This window comes from Oncorhynchus masou, chromosome 28 (assembly GCF_036934945.1).
Source record: "Oncorhynchus masou masou isolate Uvic2021 chromosome 28, UVic_Omas_1.1, whole genome shotgun sequence".
Classification (NCBI taxonomy): Eukaryota; Metazoa; Chordata; class Actinopteri; order Salmoniformes; family Salmonidae; genus Oncorhynchus; species Oncorhynchus masou.
In genome coordinates, this window is record NC_088239.1 from 31,121,104 (window position 1) to 31,149,073 (window position 27,970).

General features: G+C 41.6%; 1 long non-coding RNA gene across 1 annotated transcript in view; it reads left to right on the forward strand.

Annotated features, from left to right (window-relative positions):
- Positions 1-1,444: 1,444 nt before the first annotated feature.
- The window catches only part of LOC135518570 (uncharacterized), a 104,034-nt gene continuing 77,508 nt past the window's right edge, over positions 1,445-27,970 (forward strand). Inside the window, exon 1 of the long non-coding RNA XR_010452171.1 lies at positions 1,445-1,749. This is a non-coding gene — a long non-coding RNA (uncharacterized LOC135518570). The remainder of the gene's footprint in view (positions 1,750-27,970) is intronic.

Here is a 27,970-nt window from a genome sequence, read left to right on the forward strand (position 1 = left end):
GCTCGCGGGCAAAGGCTTGGTGCTGGGGGGCACAGCGGGTTCAGGAAGAGCTTTACTGAGCAGATGGGGGACACCGACCGAGACCTCGCCATACACCCGAGAGAGGAGAGACCCGCCCTCAAGGTAATAAAGCCTATAGCAACTCTAAAGGGTTGAACAAAACAGTAACACCACAGTAACACCACACAGCAACAGAACTGAAATACTTCAAACATTCAGCACAGCATTTGCTCCAAACTGGTATAAAACAGACAGCATCCCACTGGTGGTTTGCTAATTACAATCTAATGTACTGCAGATGTTATCTACCACAAGCCAGAGAAAAATAATAACCAGAAACTCACTGATCCCTCCGAGAGCAAACCTTTGAAAACTTGCTAGAATAAGAGTTTAGGTTTGACTCAAACCTTAAGGCCGTAGAACCGCAACCTCTAGAGAGCTTGGCCGATCAGGGATCAAGATCTTGAGGCCTACCGCAAGAGTACGAGAAGAGAAAAACTAGTAAAATGTCTCTTGGTTTTATTAGCTTCAGTTCCGTTTACCATGCAACTTCCCTGACGACCTTGGTAAAAATCAAGGTCTTATTATCTTACTCATGCATTAGCATATAAAGGGAAATTTGCATCACTCCCAACCACGTTGAGTTTTAAGAACATGGATATGGGGCCCACTTGTGTCCCTTCTTGAGTTGGACTGGGCAATTTGAGAGGCCGCACCTTGCCCCAATGCATTTCTGGCAATTTCCAACAATTATCAAACTGGCTGATTTGTCTTGGTGCCAGCTAAACAAATGCCACAACCCAGCACACAAGGTCATTACCGGGGAATTTCCAGCTTATGTATTTACTCACATCTTGCAAGACCTCCACAAAAAAATAAACAAGTGATTAAGGTTCTCTGCAACACAATTACACTCAAGGGAACAGCACTCAAAACTGCCTGTGGCCCTGTAACACTATAATGTACACAGTACAATTCCGTTAATAGCCCAGGTCTACGGTCCCTTTGATAAAAGAGGTGTTACATGATCTCTAAGCTCCTGCTTTATCAAGGTCACTTTGGATACGGCTCGAGGCAGTGGCCATGGTCATAATGCATGGACACTTGCTATTTATCCAATACCCATGCTAATAACCTCAGTCCTACTGTGTTGCTAAGCTATAGCTCCAAAATGCTAATGGTTAACTATTGATTGCTGTCAGAAGAAGGCAGGTGTGGTTGCCTGGTTGATGGTTTGGACTCGAGCATGGATTCACATTAAGCCCTGAACTGTGGAAATGTCTAGCAAAATGCAACTGTTGTTTTTTGTAAGCAGCCTAGTAATGGTTTCTGCCAGGGGCTAGGAGCTGATTTGTTTTCTTTTCCGTTTTCCCTTGGAATAAAGCGGTTAGTCCCGTCTGTTGTTTAAGTTTGTTTGCTTCCTTTCACGTCGACCTCCCTTGCCAGATGGCACCGCAGGCAGGTTGGATCAATCCTTATTTGGATGGCTTGCATTTCTTCATAAGGAAGCTCCTCTTGTTTGTTTTTGCCCTCTCTCTGGCATTTTTAATTTTCTTGCTTTCCCCCTCATCATGGGACTGGGATGATCTGACTAGTGGCTATGATTTCTCCTTGCTGGTGTACGAGATGACAAAGAGTGAGGTCTTTTCCGATTCCCCGGGAAACTCAAGCTCTCTCCGAGTGAAGATTTAAAGAGGGAGAGACACCGCCTAAATGTAGCTTGATGATGGCCTGCGAAACAAATGTGAGGTAATAAACATTTCACTGGCAATCTAGGCTCATGTCGAGCTCATCTGACTGATTCACCGCCAAGAGGCAACAGAGTTAAGATGGACTTGTTTAATTTGTGGTAAAAGACTGGGGTGAACTAATAACCGAATTCCTCTCAGACATCAAAATAGACTCTAGGCGCTCCCGCTGTAAGCAGGTGAACAGCTTTAAAGGGAGAGTTCACTCTTTTTGTTTAAGCTTATTCCAGTTACCTAGGGTGTTTCGTTTAATATAAACAGTTTTTAAAAGTTGTATTTAGCCTAGCATCTCCTAGCTAGCATTTTATAAGCATATAGCAATGGTAATGGGAAGACTCGCCTAGCAGTGCACTCAAAAACATAAAATTATAGTGACCTATGCCTTTAATGCATCAGTTTCCTGTATAAGCAATTATGTGGCTGTCAACGTACACAACAAGGCATTCAGAAAGATGAGGTAGTAGGGTGAAATTTTGACAGCATAAAGAGGTTACTATTTTCAAAGCATAAAAAGGCTCCAAAAACACAACTCGAGCGGTTTCCACTACCAGCTGTGCTGCTTCTCAGTGTAGCCCATGCAGCACTTTGCGGAGAAAGTTCGGAATGACACAATTTCATGTGTACAACATCTAATGACTTATTGAGAGATTACTGAGAGCGTTGCTGTTTTTAAGGGACATATTTGGGTGTTTTTGGAGCCTTTGTTCATGTTTTTATGTGCCCATACAACTGCTGAACAAGATTGAGGAAGTATATATCGCTTTAGGGGTAGGTTTCTCAAAAACAAGTGAGACTGCAAAAAAAGTGTCAACACTTCTTCTAGAACATGCGATTTGCATTGAAAATAGAGATTTGCTTCAACTAAAGTGAACTTCTCCTTTAAGTAATATAACCATCATAGTGTCACACTATTCAAGTCACACACCCTCCTACCATACAGGTCACTCCAACTACTGTGCTATGTGACAGTGCACCAAGTAAAAAAAGACAACAAAACATGGAGATGGGTTTCCATGGCCGAGCAGCCGCGCAAAGCCTAATATCACCATGTGCAATGACAAGCGTCGGCTGGAGTGGTGAACAGCTCGCGGCCAATGGACTCTGGAGCAGTGGAAACACGATCTGGAGTGATGAATCACGCTTTGTCATCTGGTAGTCCGATGGATGAATCTGGGTTTGGCAGATTCCAGGAGAAAGCTACCTGCCTGAATGCATAGCACCATCTGTAATAAGGGTCTGGGGCTGTTTTTCATGGTTCGGGCTAGGCCCCTTTGTTCCAGGGAAGGTAAATCTTAACGCTACAGCATACAAAGACATTCTAGACGATTCTGTGCTTTCAACTTTGTGTCAACAGTTTGCGGAAGGCCCTTTCCCGTTTCAGCATGACAATGCCCCTGTGCACAAAGCGAGGTCCATACAGAAATGGTTTGTCGAGATCGGTGTGGAAGAACTTGACTGGCCTGCACAGAGCCCCGCCCCTCAACCCCATCAAACACTTTTGGGATGAATATAACTCTTGACTACGAGCCAGACCTAATCGCCAAACATCAGTGCCAGACCTCACTAATGCTCTTGTGGCTGAATAGAAGCAAGTCCCCACAGCAATGTTCCAACATCTAGTGGAAAGCATTCCCAGAAGAGTGGAGGCTGTTAGAGTAGCAAAGGGTGGACCAACTCCATATTAATGCCCATGATTTTGGAATGAGATGTTTGACAAGCAGGTGTCCACATACTTTTGGTCATGTAGTGTACACCTGTAACAATACTACTATAGGAATTAGGAAATCAACATTTCCTACCACCTTCTCTTTTTGCTCCTAATTCATTGTAAGGGGGATGATCATTTCTCATCGCTTTTTCGAAAAGAAGCAGTAATCTCACATACACAACCCACCATCCCACACGCAAACCCCTCGACGATGCATGCCGGGCAGAAGGCGCCACCTCTCTTGGCCTGAATCTCTCAGCAACTGCGAGCCACACTATGTCACCGGGTAACGAGTGGCCCATTTGAATTCAATAGGGGGAGACTCGACTCCTGACTGACTCATCTTCTGAAGGGGACAAGTGGCTGCAGACCTGTGTTATGGCTCTTCAATGCAGTCAGCCTCAGTGATGGGTGGCTTGAGCTTTCATTACCCCCGCTCCAAGCTACCTGGAGTTCAGACAGTCAGACAGCAGGCGAGCAGTAGGTTCTCCCTGGTACTGGAAAGGGAGTGAGTGGGTGTGTTGCGCGTGTAGAGTCACAGCAGGCATCCAGCTGCAACGAGTGCTCTCATTGACAAGCCTACTCAATGGCAGAGGTTCTCTGACACCCTCTGGAGTAGCCTGAGGGTTCCAAGCATTCCATTTTACAGTATAGAGCCAATGTAAGAAGAACATTAGCTTCGGAGCCATTTGATTAATTAGGCTACCTTTTATCTGCTTTGTTTTGGTGGACTTCAATGGATGACAAAGAGCTTTAGCAGAAATCAGATATATCAATTGCCCTGGTACGTGGTACGGTAGCCAAATTAAAAGAGATTTTGTATGGAAACCTGACATTCACAAACTGAGTGTTTTAATTAAACAACAATGCAAGGAACACCTAATAATAGCTAAAAGATGTGTGATGGTGACCACAATAAAGAAACAATTCTTCCTCGTTGATTCGGATGTTCGGTAGCATTATCAGTCATTATTTAGCCATCCTTCTTTTCCTACCTAACATCTTAACTCGGGGCTCTCATTTCCCCACCTTAATTGGGCCTGTGATTAATCAATTAACCCCCCCCTCGGGCCCTTTTTGCTCAAAGGCCAAAAGGTCAGCTAACAGGTTGTGTCGGGTGAACCTATCCCCATCGTGCTAAAGACCGCATGCCTTTAACAGCCCCTCCCCAGACCTTGGCCGATGCAACACCTCATTGCAAAACATATACTGGGTTATATACTGGCCAACATGCCTACATTTCTCAGGGGAGGGAGATATATTAGGTATCTAGCGGGGATTGAAGGGCCCGTTCTGATTGGGTTCTCAGCATTAGTGATGCTAAATCTGTTGATTAGTTGATTGTCACTGTGTAAATGATGAATGCACAAATGTTTTGGTCATCTTGTTGAATACCTAGGATGAATGTGCACTGAAAATAAAGAGATGTTGATTCAAAGTACAATTGTAATGCAACCGGGTGCAATAGGATTGTGAGATTGGTCAACAAAAATTGTTGAGCCAACTCAAAACAAAAACTTTGTGTGACCATTTTGTTGAGCAAACTCAAAATCCTATTGCAGCTGGTTACCTTACAATTGTAAGTTGAATCAATCAATATCCCAGGCACCACCTGTCATTGTGCCCTTGAGCAAGGTAAATAAACCCAAAACTGCTAACCCAGCTGTGCTGCTCCCAGCCTGTAGTGTGTAGGCTGTGTGGTATGCCGGGTTGGGTACTTAGAAGAAAGAATTTATGTGCAAATGGATGGATAAAGATGATATGCTCCATTTCACCATGGATTCCAGGCTAAAATAAATATTCTATAAGTAGCAGCCACATGTGCTCTCCTACTGGATTGTCCAAATTTCCCAATGTATTGTGCATTAATGTTTTAAAATAAAATAGGCATATCATCTGGTCAGATTCAATGCCATTTTTCAAGGGTTGCAGGTAAGCCTTCAAACTTATTTTTTTTAAACTAGGCAAGTCAGTAAAGAAGACATTCTTTTTTTTGCAATGACAGCCCAGGAACAGTGGGTTAACTGCCTTGCTCAGAGGCAGAATGACGGATTTTTACCTTGTCAGCTCAGGATTTGATCTAGCAACCTTTTGGTTACGAGTCCAATGCTCTAACCACTAGGCTACCTACCACCCCTAACAGCTGTTAGCATGGCCCCACCAGCACTCTGAACTCCGACAATAGTCTACTTCTGATGTTGGTAAAGGTGAAATTACTGTGACATGAGGCTAGCTGACCTTTTCTATGCTACAGGAAGACTTGAGCACAGAGGTTTTGTTTCCCAAAGGCTGGTTACGTTTTACAGCCACCCTCTGTATGGTCTGCACCATCAGAGTAGACCTAAGCCACCAACAAAAAATGCAATGGTGCAAGTGCAGTGCATGACATTTCCAAGTGCACATAGATGATTTAGGGGTGCTGAGGAGTATTTCTGTCTGTATTACAGCGCTTTTTGGGGGAAAAACTCATTCTGATTAGCTAGGCCTGGCAACCCAGTGGGTAGACTTGGTGCCCAAGTGGGTGGGCATATGCCCCTGCCCAGTCACGTGAAATCCATAGATTAGGGCCTAATTTTTTTATTTCAATTGACTGATTTCCTTCTATGAACTCTAACTCATTAAAATCTTTTAAATTGTTGTGTTTATATTGTTGTTCAGTATACTTATTTAAACATGGTGCTACTATTATTTGCAAAGCCTAATGAGAAAAAAACAACTATGTTGTTCTTGTACTAATACTGCTTGCACTAGTTAGCTAAAATAGCTAATCCCATAACGGTATGCCAAATTATTCTAGCCTATTCATGAGATATATTTAAATAACTGGAAACCTTAAAGACTGTAACAGTAAGGTAGCTCTCAAGAACTCAAGGGGTATAGCTACCCAGCCCTAGATGTAATGACATGGAATTTGAGTCATGAATAAGGGTAAACAGTAAACTAACATGCGATAACTCTGTGATATCAACAGCTAAATCGTTTTGAGTGTTATTTATAATTCTGAGCAATGTATTAAATGTATAGGCATGGGTCACTTGCTATATTGTATTTACTTTGCCACCATGGCCTGTTTTTGGCCTTTACCTCCCTTATCTCACCTAATTTGCTCACATCATATATAGACTTGTTTCTACTGTATTACTGACTGTATGTTTGTTTTACTCCATGTGTAACTCTGTGTCATTGTATGTGTCGAACTGCTTTGCTTTATCTTGGCCAGGTCGCAATTGTAAATGAGAACTTGTTCTCAATTTGCCTACCTGGTTAAATAAAGGTGAAATAAAAAATATATGTTATGATGACTTGTGCCCATAAACATGCTCTTGTTGAATAATTATTCAGTTCATTATGGGAAGGTCATCTGTGGTAATCTTATTTCAAGTAAACTCATTCCTACCAGCGCTGCAGTCGATACAGTAAGACATTGAATATCTGTATATCTGAAAAGGTGTTTGCAGTTGTATTCACAAAAAGCGCAGCAGAAAGAAAGCTCACCTTTTACCACCACTGTGGATCGGTGGATTGTTATGTGACTACCGAAAATATGCCTGCATAAATTGAAAAATATTTACAACTGTTTTAGAAAATATTCGTGTATATTAGGAATGAAATATAGCTATTTTCGTTTCTTAGTGAACATTTGTTATGGTAATGGTTCTTAGATGCTTTCAAAAGCTAGACTTAAACGAGTATACTGTATATACTGGCGCTCACTAACCGCGTTTAGTTGGGGTTCGGTACCGTCTGAAACCGAAGCGCTGACCTTTATTTTCAAGATGGTAGCGTCCTTAAGAGCGCAGGTACTTTCTCTGTATCGCTTGCTTATGAAAGAAAGCAAGAAATGATCATCTTATAACTACAAGTAAAGGCTTTGCTGTTTTCCTACTGTCTGTGTTAAAGCTAGCTAAAATCACACAAGCTGTCAGTGTATTTTTCTCGAGGGAGAGACCTTGTTTAAATAGCCTCATTGATGGCCAACAAACTGACAGATTGGCTTGTGCAGAACTGACATTGGATTTGAAAGAAAACTGGTTTATATGAATGGGACTTCAAATAATTTAAGCCTTGTTCATACTGCAGGTGTTAATGCTCAATCCGTTTTGTTTTCCAAATCTGTTTTGGAATACTGCCTGTCCAAACAGCGTGCGTGTGCTTTTAGACATCAGTCATTTGCTGACATGTCTAAGCTCGTTCGCATAGTAACGACGGTATGTGTAGGTTTACATGCTGACCAGACCGGACACGTCGCTTCTGACGCAGATCGCGCTGAAAGTCCTGCCTCTCCCATCTCCTCATTGGTTTATAGAAGCAGCTAAACACGTGCCATCTCCTCATTGGTTATACCCACGTGGGTGATTGAAAGACGGAATGTTTTGCCAGTTGTGGTAAAAGTGTAGATGCCAATCACCATATAAGTTCAAAGATGAAAAAGCCTGGAAGGAGGAGAGATGACTAAAAACGATTCGGTTGGCCGTTTTATGTGTGGATTAATTGTCGGAGTAGAAAACCTTGTGCATTTCAGGTAAAATAACAACTCAATGTTTATATCCCTGGACAAATTAGCTAGCAACAGCAAGCTAGCTAAATTGAACAAATTAGCTAGCAAGCTAACTAGGTAAATTGCCATACATGTTTAATGCTTTTCGACCTGTCCCCAAATTAATGTAATTGGTTCAGAGTTTGTTTTGATATTTTAACCTGCGTGTCGTGATTGCGTTTGGTGTAGGGGGACAAAATATATTTTTGCACGATCGCGAGCGCGCACAGACGGTTTGGGATCTGTGTTATTGGTGTTGGCACTCGTGCTTCCTATCACTCAGAAGTTATGAAGCCAGTAAGCTAAGGTGACAACAATGCCCACCATTGACATTTACCAGTTGTTTTGAACGTTAAAAATCAGTGTAGGAACACATTAAAAGCCTCAAAGGATAAGATTATCCAAATGTTATCTTTTTTTTGGCTAGCCACAGCAATCCGTTAGCTTTTTGTAAATAATTAAGGTAGTTAGCTACCACATGTTCTTGTCAGAGTAGCTACCAAGCAACAAGATACAAGATATGCAGCAACAAGATATGCCAAGTAACAGTCTAAAAACCGCTTGAGTGTAAATAAGATTTGATTGTTCAAATACTAGTCCCATGGTCAGGAATCAGATTTGCATCTTATTTCAAACCACCTATGAAGATGGATAGAAATATCTCATTCCATGTGCTTTTTGGCTGTTCAGACTGGATGGAAGAAGAACCATCTCTATCAGATATGCTTTTTTTGTCACTTCAAGCTGCCAATATAGAACAAGACATTAATTGGGGTTTAGCTGTTTAGCACACTTGGCCAATCCTGATTAATCAGACTAAGCCATGATTTGCTTTGTGAATCTATTAAACTCAGAAGAAAATTTATATTTTTTTCAGGACCCTGTCTTTCAAAGATAATTTGTAAAAATTGAAATAACTTCACAGATCTTAATTGTAAAGGGTTTAAACACTGTTTTCCATGTTTGTTCAATGAACCATACACAATTAATAAACATGCACCTGTGAAACGGTCGTTAAGACACTAACAGCTTACGGTCACAGTTATTAAGACTTAGGACACTAAAGAAGCCTTTCTACTGACTCTGAAAAACACCAAAAGAAAGATGCCCAGGGTCCCTGTTTATCTGCGTGAACGTGCCTTAGGCATGCTGCAAGGAGGCATGAGGACTGCAGATATGACCAGGGCAATAAATTGCAATGTCCGTATAGGGAGACCGGACGGACAGCTGATCGCCCTCGCAGTGGCAGGCCACGTGTAACAACACTTGCACAGGATCGGTACATCCGAACCTCACACTTGCGGAACAGGTACAGGATGGCAACAACTGCCAGAGTTACACCAGGAATACACAATCCCTCCATCAGTGCTCCGACTGTCCGCAATAAGCTGAGAGAGGCTGGACTGAGGGCTTGTAGGCCTGTTGTAAGGCAGGTCCTCACCAGACATCACTGGCACTGGTGTTTTGCTGCTACTATTTAATGATGCTGACAGTTGAGGACTTGTGAGGCGTTTGTTTCTCAAACTAGACATTCTAATATACTTGTCCTCTTGCTCAGTTATGCACCGGGGCCTCCCACTCCTCTTTCTATTCTGGCTTAGAACCAGTTTGGGCTATTCTGTGAAGGGAGTAGTACACAGCGATGCACAAGTTATTCAGTGTCTTGGCAATTTCTCACATGGAGTAGCCATCATTTCTCAGAACAAGAATAGACTGGCAAGTTTCAGAAGAAAGTTCTTTGTTTTTGGCCATTTTGAGCCTGTAATCAAACCTACAAATGCTGATGCTCCAGATACTCAACTAGTCTAAAGAAGGTCCAGTTTTATTGCTTCTTTAATCAGAACAACAGTTTTTAGCTGTGCTAACATAATTGCAAAAGGGTTTTCTAATGATCAATTAGCCTTTTAAAATGATGTACGTGGATTAGCTAACACAACATGACATTGGAACACAGGAGTGATGGTTGCTGATAATAGGCATCTGTACGCCTATGTAGCTATTCCATAAAAAAATATGCCGTTTCCAGCTACAATAGGAACTTACAACATAAAGTGTCTACGCTGTATTTCTCATCAATTTGATGTTATTTTAATGTACAAAAAATGTGCTTTTCTATAAAAAACAAGGACATTTCTAAGTGACCCCAAACTTTTGCACGATAGTGTATGTTAATTTTGTTGATGGTCCTTTAAGCAAACCAATGGTCCAAACCTTATGTCTGTCATCTGTTCAAAAGTTATTGGAATTATTACCCTTGAAGGATGGCCAAAATAAGGGTGACTAAATCAATGACCAGAGAAAAAGTTGTAAAAAATCAGGAAAATGGCAATGCATCAGCTAATTGACAGGCTCACCATTAAACTTGTCATTTTTTCGAATCCGGAAGTAGAGGTCAGATGGATATTGATTTTGAGACGTAGTATTTTCATCATTTAGTATACACTTTTCATATTTATGAAATTCCTTTCCTTTAAAAAAACATTTCTGATATAGACAAGGGTATTTCTGTGAAATGTCAACATAGCACTGAGCTTACCGCAAAGCCTTTTACATTTTATTCAGCTCGTGTAATGCTAATTTAGCTTTTTAAGACCTGCAGAAGCAACTTGTCTATTTCAAATCTTCTCTCATTGATCGAGACAGGTGCACCCCAAAGTGCCATATGTCATGATGACACTCACATGATGCCGATTCTGTATCTTAAATAAAGGCAAACGGAGTGAAACATGGCGGGACCTACCTAAATTTGACAAATATAAACTCTTTGTTTTGCAACTGTTGGGACTAATGATTACACCCCTGACTTGATCAATGAGAGATTTGGAATTGACAAGTTGGCAGCGTACACGTTGTTGGATTAGCCTACTTCATGGAGCAAAATATTTTACTTAATTTAATAACAGAACATTTTCAAAATTCAAAGGAACACCCTGCAACTAGACATGGAAGTATAAAAGACATTGTTGTCATCTAAGTTGGGAATTGAGGAAGTATCGCCAATTAAGGGTTGGTCAAAAGTGATCTGTGCTACGGTTAACATTACCCACCTAATTACAATAGGATAGACTTTATTGTCCATTTACATGGAAATTCACTATGTGACGTCATAATATAAATACACATTACATGCAGTCCAGAAAACTGGATAGTTGGTTCACAAGTCACACATTTCCATTTCACATATTCAAGTATCTGCGGCCTACTGTCCAACCGTGTATTGGGCCTGCATCTGTCCTATGTCCCGCTGTTCAGCAGCTCGATGGCTGATGAAATGAAACTTGCCTTGCTCCTACTCTTACTGAACAGTGAGAACCGTTAGTAATCTTCAGAATCTCCTTGAGGACAGCAGCTAAAAACATTGGGCAAGATTTTGTGTGGTGTCCTCCATGATGCGTTTGGCCTTGTCCCTGGCTGTTGTTCATAGTCCTTGAACCCCCCCCCCCCTCCCTCCCTCCCTCCACTGCAGCCTGCAGAGCTTGGACCCTAGGTTTGCCTGAGGAAACCCTTATTAGCCACTGACACACTGTCTATATGGCAGGTGTAGTAGTTGGAGAGTATCCAGGTGTTGACATTGTTTTTTCAGTCTGCACAGGAGGTACAGTTGTCGTTGGCATTTTTTTATTGATGTTCTGAGTGTTGGCATTAACTGAGTTTGCTGTCCATGATGGTTCCCAGGTACTTAACTCCCCATTCTCTTTACCTTTTCACCACCCAGGTCTAGGTGGCTCACTTGGGTCTAACTACCTCTGGAAATCAATGAGCAGTTTTGTTTACATTTACATTTAAGTCATTTAGCAGACACTCTTATCCAGAGCGACTTACAAATTTGTTGATGTAAATTTGTGTGGGGTAGTTTCTGTTTCACCCGTCATGAACCCTGTGTACTTCTGTTTGGAATGCCTATCAGCCAGCTGGAACAGTAATGGTCTGACTAGGTTCAAGATGCTAAGTTACACAACACATGCTAGTAAATTTTCATGAGCCTATTCTAATACTTTTGAGGAGTAAGCTATATTTCGTTAGTACAAGGTTTCATTCTTAGCTGGAATTACCAACAACGAGCTGGACATTTTTTACAGACTGGTCTTGTGTAGTCATCTTCTCATGTTTGCTGACTGTTTAGTGCTGAGCCATTAGTGTTTTTTAGGTCATTTTGGTTTGATTCTTAAATGGTCACGGTTCTCGGTTTAGAAAAGATTTTTACATTATGTGGGTTGAATTCTGTAACACAGAATGAAACAATTTAATGAAAGTCCCATGATTGTAGTTACTGCCCATTATCACTTATTAACCATGTATTCACATTACTTTAATGAAATATCCTCATCTCTATAGAGCAACTGCCCCTGCTGTCTTGACAAAATCACTATTTTAGTAGTTTCTGAATGGGTGCTATCTACTTACAGTTGAAGTCGGAAATGTACATACACCTTAGTCAAATACATTTAAACTCAGTTTTTCACAATTCCTGACATTGAATTCTAGTAAAAAATTCCCTGTCTTAGGTGAGTTAGGATCACCACTTTATTTTTAGAATGTGAAATGTCAGAATAATAGTAGAGAATGATTTATTTATTTCATCACATTCCCAGTGGGTCAGAAGTTTACATACACTCATTAGTATTTGGTAGCATTGCCTTTTAAATTATTTAACTTGGGTCAAAAGTTTCAGGTAGCCTTCCACAAGCTTCCCACAATAAGTTGGCTGAATTTTGGCCCATTCCTCCTGACAGAGCTGGTGTAACTGAGTCAGGTTTGTAGACCTCCTTGCTCTCACACACTTTTTCAGTTCTGCCCACAAATTTTCTATAGGATTGAGGTCAGGGCTTAGTTTCTTCAATATATCCACATAATTTTCGTGCCTCATGATGCCATCCATTTTGTGAAGTGCATCAGTCCCTCCTGCAGCAAAGCACCTACACAACATGATGCTTCCTCCCCCGTGCTTCATGGATGGGATGGTATTCTTCGGCCGGCAAGCCTCCCCATTTTCCTCCAAACATAATGATGGTCATTATGGCCAAACAGTTCTATTTGTTTCATCAGACCAGAGGACATTTTTCCAAAAAGTACGATCTTTGTCCCCATGTGCAGTTGCAAACCATAGTCTGGCTTTTTTTTATGGCGGTTTTGGAGCATTGGCTTCTTCCTTGTTGAGCGGCCTTTCAGGTTATGTTGATATAGGACTTGTTTTACTGTGGATATAGATACTTTTGTACCCGTTTCCTCCAGCATCTTCACAAGGTCCTTTGCTGTTCTGAGATTGATTTGCACTTTTTGCACCACAGTCATCTCTAGGAGACAGAGCCCGTCTCCTTACTGAGTGGTATGGCAGCTGTGTGGTCCCATGGTGTCATCTGATGCAGCTCTCCTTCTTGGTCAAATAGCACTTACACAGTCTGCAGTTGTCTTGGGTCATTGTCCGGTTGAAAAACAAATGATAGTGCCACTAAGCACAAACCAGAAGGGATGGCGTATCACTGCAGAATGCTGGAGTAGCCATGCTGTTTAGGTGTGCCTTGAATTCTAAATAAATCAGACAGTGTCACCAGCAATGCACCATCACACCACCACCTCCATGCTTCATGGTGGGAACCACACTAGGGTTGCACATTTTGGGGAATATTCAGAGGTGGAAACTTTCTGTGGGAATTAACGGGAATATATATGGGAATTAACAGCAATATATCCAATGCAAAAACATTTGCATGTATTTACCATATAATATGGAGACAAAAACCTTTCTAGTTATCATAAGTAGACAATTGCAAATGATTGAATCCTTCCAATAGAAAAACAATTTAGTTAAATTCCTAACTTTTAAATGAGTTGACTCTTCACATGGGAAGACTTCACTGAACAACAAAAGAAAGGGAATATTGAATGATCCATTGCATCTCCCAAAAACATTTACAACAATGATAGTCTAGAAACTAAAGCTTTGGTTGTCTTCCTCTCAGGCGTCCATGTCTTCTCCCTGGACCTCCTCAATGTCCACCTCTTGAACATCAGACTCTGAGGCCTCATCTACACTGTCACTTTCCAACCTTGTTGAGGATGACTCATTGTCAGGCTCAAAAAGCCTCAAATTTAGCTGGAAGGCCACCAATTTTTCAACCCTTGTATTGGTCAGCCTGTTGCGTGCTTTGGGGTGTGTGTGTTCCCAAACAAGGACCAGTTGCTCTCTGAGGCGGCTTATGTTGGTTGGATTTGGAGGCAACAGGGGGAAGAGTCTCAGATCCACGAAGTCCCTTTCACCAGGTGGCTGATGAGATATGTTGGCACGACTGCCATATTGCATCTCCATCCCAAAGCCCTTGCGTGGAAGTGTACTTTGCCAGACTGCCAAGAATCTTACCCTCATCCAGGCCAAGGTGGTGGGACAAAGTAGTGATGACACCATAGGCCTTGTTGATCTCTGCACCAGACAGGATGTTCTTGCCAGCATACTTGGGGTCCAACATGTACTCTGCGGCGTGTATGGGCTTCGAGCAGAGGTCTTCATGCTTTTTGATGTATTTCAGAACTGCCGTTTCCTCTGCTTGGTGAAGTGGGCAGGGCAGTACGGAATTCTTCTCTAACATCTGCAAGCAGTCTGAACATCAGACAGGATGGCATTATCTCCCTCAATCTGTGCAATGACTACTTCTATAGGTTTCAGGCTCCTTACCACTCTGTCCCAAAATGCATCATCCAGGAGGATCCTCTTGATGGGGCTGTCGATATCGGCAGACTGTCATATGGCCATTTCTTGGAGAGACTCCTTCTCCTCCAGGAGACTGTCAAACATGACAACAACACCACCCCAACAGTGTTGCTGGGCAGCTGCAATGTGGTGTTCTTATTCTTCTCACTTTGCTTGGTGAGGTAGATTTCTGCTATAACTTGATGACCTTTCACATACCTAACCATTTCATTGGCTCTCTTGTAGAGTATATCCATTGTTTTCAGTACCATGATGTCTTTGAGGCACAGATTCAATGCATGAGGAGCACATCCAATATGTGTTTATATGAGGGTATGATTCCTCCACTTTAGACCAAGCAGCCTTCATGTTCACAGCATTGTCTGTCACCAGTACCTTCTGTGGTCCAAGGTCATTGACTGCCTTCAGCTCAGCTGCAATGTAGAGACCGGTGTGTCTGTCCCTTGTAGAATACTGGTTAATAGGTGAAGATGTTGTCAATTATTCCTTGCCCACGAACATTCAACCACCCATCAGAGATTATTGCAATACAGTCTGCTTTCTCTATGATTTGCATGACCTTCACTTGAATTCTGTTGACCTCTGCATCCAGAAAATGACTAGATAAAGCATGTCTGGTTGGAGGGGTGTATGCTGGGCGAAGAACATTCAGAAATCTCTTCCAATGCACATTGCCTGTGAGCATCAGAGGTGAACCAGTTGCATACACCACTCGAGGGAAACATTCATCAGCATTTCTCTGACTACGTTCCTCCATTAATTAAAAACACCTTCTGATTCCAGGAGGACCACAAGCTGTTGCTATCGATAAGGTGTCTGATTCATCATTTTCACCTCGTATAGAAGTGGAGGTTGTGAGCACTGAGAGAACTGTATGCACTTGGCCAGGTGATTCTGCATCTTTTTTGCATTCTTCACATGTGATTTGGCACAGTATTTGCAAATGTACACAGCTTTTCCTTCTACATTAGCTGCAGTGAAATCTCTCCACACATCAGATAGTGCCCGTGACATTTTCCTGTAAAGATTAGAAAAATATATATATATTTCCATGTACAGATAGTTAAGCAGTTAGATTAAACAACTCCTTTGTAAGATAAATGTTTTAAAATGAAACATGTATGGAAACAGGTGAATTAACACTCATCAGTTAGCAAGCTAAAACCCACATGGTAGCAAACAATTATTTAAACACACTTTGCTGTAGGCTACTATTTACTAAATAACAAAAAATCACGTTTGTCATATAAAATATATTCACCCCACCCAGTATTGTAATCAAAACTTACCAGAAAGCATGCAGTCCATGGCTCAGACAGTGTAGTGTGCACGATCTTGAGTATCAGCTGTATATGTGATGGAAGAATGCACTGTGCATTGCGATTCCATTGAATTGGGGATAGTTTAACCAAAATATGCCACAAGTCCAAGAATTGCTTTGTGTATCCCACAAAAAAGGTTCACTGTTATAAGCCAACTTTTTAAAATGAATTTAAGCAAAGTTTCCAAAATTCCAGGGCTTAACTTCCCACGAGAAATTTTCAGGAAAAGTCTGGAAATTTACTGGAATGTTTCTGACCCTTTGCAACCCTAAACACACATGCAGAGACCATCTGTTCACCTACTCTGCGTCTCACAATGTCACGGCGGATGGAAACCTGAAAATCCAAAATTTTGACTCAGACAAAAGGACAGGTTTCCACCGGTTTAATGTCCATTGCTCGTGGTTCTTGGCCCAAGCAAGTCTCTTATTGGTCTCCTTTTAGTAGTGCTTTCTCTACAGCAATTCAACCATGATGGCCTGATTCACTCAGTCTCCTCTGAACAGTTGATATGTCTGTTACTTGAACTCTGAAGCATTTGAACTGATTAGCACAAATGCATTAAGAAGGAAAGGAAATTCAACTGTTTAACTTTTTAACAAGGCACACTTGGTTGAGAGAATGCCAAGAGTGCAAAGATGTCAGCAAGGTGAAGGGTGGCTACTTTGAAGAATCTCAAATATGACCGCCCGGCTAAAATCGGTCTTACAGTATGTAGCAAAATTTGAAATTGTGTTTGTTACTTTGGATGAAAGTAGACGCAGAGCTACAAAATAGTATATCATGCACTGTGTTTTTGAGGAACAATGGGGAAGTAATTCTGCTTTGAAAGTTGATCAACTTGTGTACTCACTTTTGAGAAAATGGCCTTTGAATGGTATGGTACACCTACTGGAGAGTGCTGCTTTGTCTACTAGGCCCATTCAGCATCGTTCTGCTTGATGAGGCCGAAGGACCAGGGGCAAAGTGAAGGTCCAGACTCTGGTGGAGCTTGTGTGTGGTATGCCAGGCACAATACCAGAGTGCAAACTTGTTCTTGTTTTGGCCACTGCAGTTTGACTCCGGGATACTGGCCTTCTAAGCAGAGTTGCAAAGAAAAAAGCCAAATCTCAGATTGGCCAATAAAAAGATTAAGAAAAGAACACAGATACTGGACAGAAGATCTGCCTAGAAGGCTAGCATCCTGCAGTCACCTCTTTACTGTTGAGGTGACTGTTGAGACTGGTGTTTTGCGGTTACTATTTAATGAGCTGCCAGTTAAGGACTTGAGGTGTCTTTCTCGAACTAGACACTATAATATACTTGTCCTCTTGCTCAGTTGTGCACCGGGCCTCCCGCTCTTTCTATTCTGGTTAGTGCCAGTTTGTGCTGTTCTGAGAACATGGTGGTAGTAGTACACAGCATTGTACGAGATCTTCAGTTTCTTGGCAATTTCTCGCATGGAATAGCCTTCATTTCTCATAACAATAATAGACTAACCAGTTTCAGAAGCAAGCACTTTGTTTCTTGCCATTTTGAGCCAGTAATCGAACCCAGAATCGCTGATGCTCCAGATACTCAACTAGTCTAAAGGCCAGTATTATTGCTTCTTTAATCAGGACAACAGTTTTCAGCTGTGCTAACATAATTGCAAAATGGTTTTCTAATGATCAGTTAGCCTTATGAAATGATACACTCGGATTAGCTAACAACGCGCTATTGGAACACAGGAGTGATGGTTGCTGATAATGGGCCTCTGTCCGCCTAATGTAGATATTTCATTAAAAATCTGCCTTTTCAATTTTTATTTAAGCAGGTAGGCCAGTTGAGAACAAGTTCTCATTTACAACTGTGACCTGGCCAAGATAAAGCAAAGCAGTACGACTAAAAACAACAGTTACATATGGGATCAACACAAGTCCAGTCAATAACACTATAGAAAAATCTATATACAGTGTGTGCAAATGGAATTAAAAAGGAGTTAAGGCAATAAATAGTCCATAGTAGCGAAGTATTTTCAATTTAGCAAATTAACACTGGAGTGATGTGCAGATGATGATGTGCAAGTAGAAATACTGGTGTTCAAAGTAAATAAAAACAATATTGGGATGAGGTAGGTAGTTGGATGGGCTATTTACAGATAGTAAATAGCTGCAGTGATCGGCAAGCTGCTCAGATAACCATCAGCTAAAGTTAGTGAAGGTGATATAAGATTCCAACTTCAGCTTTTTTATTATTATTATATTTATTTTTTATTGCAATTCGTTCCAGTCATTGGCAGCAGAGTATTGAAAGGAAAGAAGACCAAAGGAGGTGTTGGCTTTGGGGATGACCAGTGAGATATACCTGCTGGAGCGTGTGCTACGTGTGGGTGTTTTATGGTGACCCCTGAGCTGAGAAGGCAGAGCTTCTAGCAAAGACTTATAGATGACCTGGAACCAGTTGGTCTGGCAACGAATATGTAACGAGGGCCAGCTGATGAGAGCATACAGGTCGCAGTGGTGGGTGGTATAAGGGGCTTTGGTGACAAAACGGATGGCACTGCATCCAGTTTGCTGAGTGGAGTGTTGGAGGCTGTTTTGTAAATGTCATCGTCGAGGATCGGTAGGATAGTCCGTTTTACGAGGGTATGTTTGCCAGCTTGAGTGAAGGAGGCTTAGTTGCGATATAGGAAGCCGACTCTATACTGCATTTAATTTTGGATTGGAGATTCTTAATGTCAACAAGGTATTTGTAGTTGTCCACATATTCTATGTCAGAACCGTCCAGATTAGTGATGCTAGTCGGGCAGGTGGGTGCGGGCAGCGATCAGTTGAAGAGCATGCATTTAGTTTTACTAGTGTTTTTAAGAGCAGTTTGTGGCCATGGAAGGAGTGTTGTATGGCATTGAAGCTCAGTTTGTTAGCAGTGTCCAAAGAAGGGCCAGATGTATACAGAATGGTGTCATCTGCATAGAGGTGGATCAGAGAATCACCCGCAGCAAGAGCGACATTATATATATTTTATATATATAATGGCCAGGTCGATGAACACGGCTGCACAGTACTGTGTTTTATCGATGGTGGTTATGATATCATTTAGTACCTTGAACGTGGCTGAGGTGCACCTGTGACGGAGTTAGAGCTACAGGATGCACATTTCTGTTTGAAAAAGCTAGCCTTAACTTTCCTAACTGACTGTGTGTATTGGTTCCTGACTTCCCTGAAAAGTTACATATTCTTTGGGACCATTCAATACTAGTGCAGTATGCCACAGGATGTTTTTGTGCCGGTCGAGGGCAGTCAGGTCTGGAGTGAACCAAGGGCTATATCTGTTCTTAGTTCTAAATTTTTTTGAACAGGGCATGCTTATTTAAGATGGTGAGGAAATTACTTTTTTAAGAACAACCAGGCATCCTCTACTGACGGGATGAGGTCAATGCCATTCCAGGTTACCCGGGCCAGGTCGATTTTTAGAAAGGCCTGCTCGCTGAAGTGTTTTAGGTAGCATTTGACAGTGATGAAGGGTGGTCGTTTGACCGCAGACCCATAACGGATGCAGGCAATGAGGCAGTGATCGCTGAGATCCTGATTGAAAACAGTAGAGGTGTATTAGGACGACAAGTTGGTCAGGATAATATCTATGAGGGTGCCCATGTTTACAGATTTAGGGTTGTACCTGGTGGGTTCCTTGATAATTTGTCAGATTGAGGGCATCTAGCTTAGATTGTAGGATGGCCGGGGTGTTAAGCATATCCCAATTTAGGTCACCTAACAAAACTAACTCGGAAGATAGCTGGGGGGCAATCAATTCACATATGGTGTCCAGGGCACATCTGGGAGCTGAGGGGGGTCTATAACAGGGGGCAACGGTGAGAGAATTATTTCTGGAGAGATTCATTTTTAAAATTAGAAGCTTGAACTGTTTGGGCATAGCCTGCAAAGTTCTGTCATACTTTCCAGGTAGATATCTGCAGTAGATTGCAACTCCTCCCCTTTTGACAGTTCTTTCTTGATGGAAAATGTTGGATGGAAAACTCCTAATTTTTGGTTGTCTTCCTAAGCCAGGATTCAGACACGGCAAGGATATCCGAGTTGGCGGAGTGAGCTAAAGCAGTGAGTAAAACAAACTTAGGGATGAGGCTTCTGATAACGTGCATGAAACCAAGGCTTTTGCGGTTACAGAAGTCAACAAATGAGAGCGCCTGGGGACACACAGGGCCTGGGTTAACCTCTATATCACCCGAGGAACAGAGGAGGAGTAGGATGAGGGTACGGCTAAAGGCTATCAAAACTGGTCGTCTAGTGCGTTGGGGAAAATAAAAGCAGCAGATTTCTGGGAGTGGTAGAATAGATTCAGGGCATAATGTAGAGGCATGGGTATGGTAGGGTGCGGGTACAGTGGAGATAAACCTAGGCATTGAGTGACGATAAGAGGTTGCATCTCTGGAGTCTCTAGTTATGCTAGGTGAGGTCACCCCATGTGTGGGAGGTGGGACAAAATATATGAGGCATGTTGAGTGGGGCTAGGGGCTCCGCAGTAAACTAAAACAACTACCCTAAACAGTATACAAGGTATATTGACATTAGAGAGACCTATAGCAATCATAGGTGTTGATTGGTAGAGCTAGCTAAGACCACAACGGGTAAGACCGCAACAGCTAATCTGCTAAGACAACGACAGGTAAAATGGCGAGGAATGTGCAGAGAGGGTAGGTTGACTACACACAGGGCCTGAGTTCGAGGCTGGGGCCGACAGATAAACAAAATGGAGTACCGTGATTAATGAACAGTCCAGCAGGCATCCGCTATGTAGCCAGGTGATCATAGGGTCCAGTGAACAGCAATAGATGAAGCAGGGAAGTCGTTACTACGCTAGCAAGCGGGAGACACTGCATTCATAAAGTTAGCAGGCCGGGGCTAGCGGAAGCGTCTTCACCGACGTCTGACAAAGGCCGGTTGAGGGCACATCGGATGGAATTACGTTGGTAGACCAGTCGTGATGGATCGACAGTGCTCCGTGATGACAGTGTCCAAGCCAATTGGCAAAAGAGTTATTGTAGCTGGAGTAATTTCGTTTGCTAGCCGGGAGATGCGCGTCTCAAGGCTAACTGGTGCTAGCTTCGGGACAAGGGCGTTTGCCACTCGGTAGCAGCTAGCTAGTTGCGATGATCCAGATACAATGGTCATTTACAACATTAACAATGTCTACACTGTGTTTCTCATCAATGTGATGTTATTTTAATGGACAAATTTGCTTTTGTTTCAAGAACAAGGACATTTCTAAGTGATCCCCAAACTTTTTAATGGTAGTGTATTTTGTTTCATAGTTTGGATGTCTTCACTATTCTGCAATGTAGCAAATGGTAAAAATAAAGAACCTTTTCAAATCGAATTTTATTAGTTAATGTGCCGAATACAACAGTGAAGTGCATACTTACGAGCCCCTAACCAACAATGCAGTTTCAAATAAGAAATGCAGTTTCAAATAAGAATAAGAAATAAAAGTAACAAGTAATTAAACAGCAGCAGTAAAATAACAATAGCAAGACTATACAGGGGGATGAGTAGGTGTTTTGACACTGTAAATTTGCAAAAAATTCTAAACCTGTTTTCTCTTTGACATTATGGGGTATTGTGTGTAGATTGAGGGGCGGGGGTGGTGTATCTATTTTAGAATTGAATATAATGTGGAAAAAGGGAATGGGTCTGAATACTTTCCGAATGCGCTGTGTCCCCAGACATTGCACTAAATTGTCGGTAGCAATAACACTGCTTTCACCTGCAAATGTAGACGCGAAACAAGAAAGTGCTTGAGGCCCTTCCAACTCTCACTCCCTCGTATGGATTAGCAATGGTGGAAACTCCCTCCAGCTGAAGCTTACCCCATTTCAAGCCATGATGGGGAGTGTGCATGTTCACAATTCAGAAGGGGATCTAGGCATGCCGTGTGATAGCCATAGAATAAGACTGAGGTGGCAGACGAGAGTGGGAGAGGGAGTGGAGGAATAGCAGAGGTGCTGCACTGAGAGAGAAGATCGGGTAGACCAAGACTGTGGAAAAAAATCAACTCTGGAGATAGGGAGACTCAGAGAGGGACAGTGAAAAAAAGTGACTGAGGGAAAGTAAGGCAGAGGTGATATTCTGTGAGGGAGAGATGCAGAGTTTATTGCAGAAGATGAACCATATCACAATGAGCGGACTGGCAGAAGTAGGCCATCTCTTGCGTATGTAAAGAAAAGTGTCTAGCCTATTAAAAATAAAATTTTCCCCCGTGGCTTCTGGCGGTAACACTACCTAAGCGTGAAGTCTGCGATGAGTCATGAGCGGCTCTGCGCCGGCTCTTAGTCATAAAGCAGACTGTCAAGTGTTAACTTGAGAAATAAGTGATTACGGCAATCCATCCTCCCACCACATGGAGTATTCCCTGTGAAATCTTTCCATATCCATCTAAGGGTTTCCCTGCAGGCATGTTGTCGCGTTTGAGGGATTGGAGTGTGTCCATATTCAGCCATGTTCACAGCTATAGGGTGCAGCGCAGACCATGTTTTGTCTTCAAACAGTACAGAATTCTGTATGCCTTTATGTTTGGCCTTAACACCCTAGACTGTATTGTCATTAATTCATATTTTAGTATTTGTCAGTTCAAAGCAGCCTCTTTTTCTTTATATTTTTCTGTCTACTTCTTGATTTCTTTCCCATTCTTCATTCGGAGAGATTCAACAGGAGATCACTAATCACTGTCTCATGCTGTAGAGTGGAGCCTCCCTCAATAGGGGTGTCAGTCATTTTGGTTCCAAAGGGGCCATTTCTGTGAAATCTTAAGATCAAGAATACCGCACATCAGTGCTAAAGACAACTGAGGCCATACATAAGCAACCATTTACATTAACATTCTACAGCTCAAATGCCTATTTGCCAGTTAAAATCGTAGATTTACTTGCACGTAACAGAATGCTAAATTGTATCTGATCCCATCAGATAACATGGCACACATTATCCCTATGCTAATCTCACCATGCGGCAGTGATCGATGAAGAATTTAGTCTATCAATGATCTTCACCAACTTATGGCATTTCTCCCAGTACTAGCCACTAGAGGAATATTTTAAAGGAGAAAGGGGGATACCAAGTCAGTTGTTCAACTGAAATATAGCTTCCTCATTTAACCCAACCCCTCTGAATCAGAGAGGAGTGGGGGGCTGCCTTAATCGACATCCATGTCTTCAGCGCCCGGGGAACAGTGGGTTAACTGTCTCGCTCAGAATGACAGATTTTTACCTTGTCAGCTCGAGGATTTGGTCCAGCAATCGTTTCAGTTACTTGCCCAACGCTCTAACCACTAGGCTACCTGCCACCTCCAAGTTCAAGGTTTACTGTTGTTCCTTTGGTCTGTAACAAAATGTGTGCCAATATTACGCTGATGCGTCCTTGACTAGGCTACTCACGATTACTCATGTTAAACATTTTCGCATATGACAATTTCCAGTTTTTTGTTTCTGTTTCTCACACATCCATGTACTTTATGGAAAAAAGATGAGGACTTTACAACATGTAAGTTTATCGTACACAATAAAAAATATATATAATAAAGCCTTATGGATTTGTCAAATGTGAGCCACCACCTTGATTCGGTCCTATGATGCAAAATTATATCTATTTTTTTTTTACATTGGATAAAAGTAGAAAATCAGAGCTAGAAAATTGAATGTCATACAGAGCTGGTGAAGAACAATGGGTGAGTAATTCTGCTTTGAAAGTTGAAACTTGTAAATCCACTTTTGAGAAAATGTCCATTGAATGTTTTGGTACACCTACTGGAGAGTGCTTCTTTGTCGACTACGCAAATGCAGCATTGTTCACAGCCTCTTAATCCTTAGCCCCACCAATCTCTTAAGGATTCTCAAGACTAAAAGTACTAGCCTACAATGAGGGAAAAACTCCAGGTAAAAATACACTTGATCTAGTCCTTGGCCTATATCCTAATTTGACTTTGCAGGTCATGTTCTTTACATTACCGTCTCTGAACACAAACTTAGATTTTATTTGATATAGTGTATTTGTTACATGCACAGGATACGGAAGGTGTAAACGGTACAGTGAAATGGTTACTTGCATATTTGCGCTATTGTCACTTGTCTAGGCATGTGCACATATTCTTGAAATAAAATAGTTTGCCGTAAACCCCCCCAGACACACCTGGCTAACTTGATGGGTGATGTAATCATCTGGTGAAGTGGAGTCTTTTGGTTAGACATGTAGCTAGCTAAACAATGAACCGGCATAATCCCAACTTGTACCACTACTACTACCAATACAAACCGATAGTGTAACGGCTAGCTAGTTAGCGGTGGTGCGCGCTAAATAGTGTTTCAATCGGTGACGTCACTTGCTCTGAGACCTTGAAGTAGTGGTTCCCCTTGCTCTGCAATGGCCGCGGCTTTTGTGGAGCGATGGGTAACGATGCTTCATGGGTGACTGTTGTTGATGTGTGCAGAGGGTCCCTGGTTCGCGCCCGGGTATGGGCGAGGGGACGGTCTAAAGTTATACTGTTAAAATAGCATCGCTGCAATATGAATCTGCAGGTAGCTAAAGCTTACCAACTAGGTTCAATGTCAGCTAGCTAACATTAGGCTATAACTAGTAATGCAAATGGGTTTCTGATTTGAATAATATTACTAGTGAGCCAGCAAGCTAATGTTCGCTAGTTAATTGTGTGCTTTAACTTGCAATGAAAATGACTTTGATAATTTGACTTTTTATATCTGAAAATGGAGCTAGACTCTTACTACATGGATGAACGCTTCACGGCAGACTGGAACCAGTAAATGGCAGTAGTTGTATAGGATGAGCCAGGTCGAGAATACATATGTACATATAAAGTGAGTAGACAATTAGCTATATTTCTCAGACATAAAATACAATTTCAACACAATGTACAGGTATAATTTATAATGCATATGTAACAAAGCAGACAATTATAAAACAATGTATGCCTACATTTAATGTACACATCCTTGTAATATAGCCAGTGGTGGAAAAAGTACTACATTCTCATGCTTGAGTAAAAGTAAAGATGCCTTTAATAGAACATTTCTCAAGTAAAAGTGAAAAGTAAAAAACTACTTGAGTAAAAGTATTTGGTTTTAAATATACTTAAGTATCAAAAATAAATGTAGTTGCTAAAATATGCCTAAATATTAATATTTTAAAATACCTTATTAAACAATCCAGACTGCACAATAAAAAAAAATGTATGGATAGCCAGGGTCCCACTCCAACACTCAGACATAAATTCCTTGTTTGTAAATTATGTTTTGTGAGTCTGCCAGACCAGAAGATGTAGGGATGACCAGGGATGTTCTCTTGATAAGTGTGCAAATTTGACAGTTCTGTCCTGTTAAGCATTCAAAATGTAACGAGTACTTTGGGGTGTCAGGGAAAATGTATGGAGTAAAAAGTACATTTTCTTTAGGAATGTAGTGAAGTAAAGGTTGTTTAATGTAAAGTACAGATAAGTACTACTTTGAAGTATTTTTACTTTACACCACTGAATATAGCCTAGGCAAGAGCAGTATGTTTCTGTGCAAGCATTAGAGGTTTCGACTTATTAAATTCAGTCTTCACTTACAGCTTGAAAATTTAAGGTTATGACCTTTTTCAACCCATTAACACAATACATGTAAATGTCAAAGTGCAGAAAACCTCATGTGAGATTCGAACCCTTGCCACAATCTGCAACAATTACATGGATTAGGAACTTTACAAAAAGTAATTTGACCTGTCAGTCAAATACATGTGATAGTTGCTTTGATGATCAGAACATGCTGTTGAGCTGAAGTATGTTAAGGACGCTTCCATGAACAAGTGTTGGAACACGTCCAACTACTGCAATGATTTTTAATTGGCTGATGAACTTGTTCCATTATATAATCACTGCCACCTGGTGATGTTAGTTTATGGCTAACATGTGGCATTTTATCTGATGGGACCAGCTACAATTTAGCACGCTGTCACGTCCAAGTAAATGTTAATTGACTGATGCTCATTTTGAGCCGGACAAACTGTTTTAAATATAAATTCTTTGCAAGTAGGACACCAATGTCAACAGAACAGCCTGCCATTTGTGTACCTACATGCTCATGTGGGTGTTGTTCATTAAGGCACACAACAGGAAACATTTTAAATTGTGAGCAAAAGTATTGGCCACAAGTTGCGCCACGTTTCACTTCCAACAACCCACTCTGCCGTTCTCATGTTTGAATGACTATGGCTCTCACTCACTCATAATAATCAATGGCCCTCATTTATCAAATGATCATAGAAATGGCCTTCTGATAAGAAATGGCACATCTGATCCATCAACTCTTGTAATAGGTTACTAGGCCTATAGATATAGGCCTGTTTGAGAAATTTGAGCCATGGTCTGAATTGTCTTTTTCATAAGAAAACCGGCATATGGAATGTAGGGGGAAAATAAGCCTTTATAAATAAAGAATGCAACATGGTTTAAAGTATCAGCCATAATTTATTTGCTATTATGATCACAGGCAAAACTCAATCTTGGAATGATCCTTGTGTCAAATCAAAGTTAGCTGGTCGCGCGCAGAGATTTGGCAAAAGTTATCGCAGGTGCAGTGAAATGCTTGTGCTTCTAGTTCCAACAGTGCAGTAATACCTAGCAAAACAATAATCCCAGAAATATAAATGAAAAAATATCAGAACGAGTAATGTTAGTGTCTGGAATGTATACAAGTAGCTTTGTACTCCATTCAAACTACTGTACCCCATTCAAAGGCTCTTAAATATTTTGCCTTTCCCATTCACCCTCTGGAATGGGACATTTTCACTTAGGGGTGTACTCACTTTTGTTGCCAGCGGTTTAGACAATAATGGCTGTGTGAGTTATTTTGAGGGGACAGCAAATGTACACTGTTATACAAGCTACTTTACATTGGAGCAAAGTGTTATTTCTTCAGTGTTGTCACATGAAAAGATATACTCAAATATTTACAAAAATGTGAGGGGTGTACTCACTTTTGTGATATACTATGTATGTATGGTATGGTATGTACATACATACACAGTATATCACAAAAGTGAGTACACCCCTCACATTTTTGTAAATATTTGAGTATATCTTTTCATGTGACAACACTGAAGAAATAACACTTTGCTTTGGTGGAAACTAAGTATTTGGTCACCTACAAACAAGCGAGATTTCTTGCTCTCACAGACCTGTACCTTCTTATTTAAGAGGCTCCTCTGTCCTCCACTTGTTACCTGTATTAATGGCACCTGTTTGAACTTGTTATCAGTATAAAAGACCTGTCCACAACCTCAAACAGTCACACTCCAAACTCCACTATGGCCAAGACCAAAGAGCTGTCAAAGGACACCAGAAACAAAATTGTAGACCTGCACCAGGCTGGGAAGACTGAATCTGCAATAGGTAAACAGCTTGTTTTGAAAAAGAAAGAAATCAACTGTGGGAGCAATTATTAGGAAATGGAAGACATACAAGACCACTGATAATCTCCCTCGATCTGGGGCTCCACGCATGATCTCACCCCGTGGGGTCAAAATGATCACAAGAACAGTGAGCAAAAATCCCAGAACCACACGGGGGGACCTAGTGAATGACCTGCAGAGAGCTGGGACCAAAGTAACAAAGCCTACCATCAGTAACACACTACGCCGCCAGGGACTCAAATCCTGTAGTGCCAGACGTGTCCCCCTGCTTAAGCCAGTACATGTCCAGGCCCGTCTGAAGTTTGCTAGAGAGCATTTGGATGATCCAGAAGAAGATTGGGAGAATGTCATATGGTCAGATGAAACAGATGGGGCTGTTTTTCTGCAAAGGGACCAGGACGACTGTTCCGTGTAAAGGAAAGAATGAATGGGATCATGTATCGTGAGATTTTGGGTGAAAACCTCCTTCCATCAGCAAGGGCATTGAAGATGAAACGTGGCTGAGTCTTTCAGCATGACA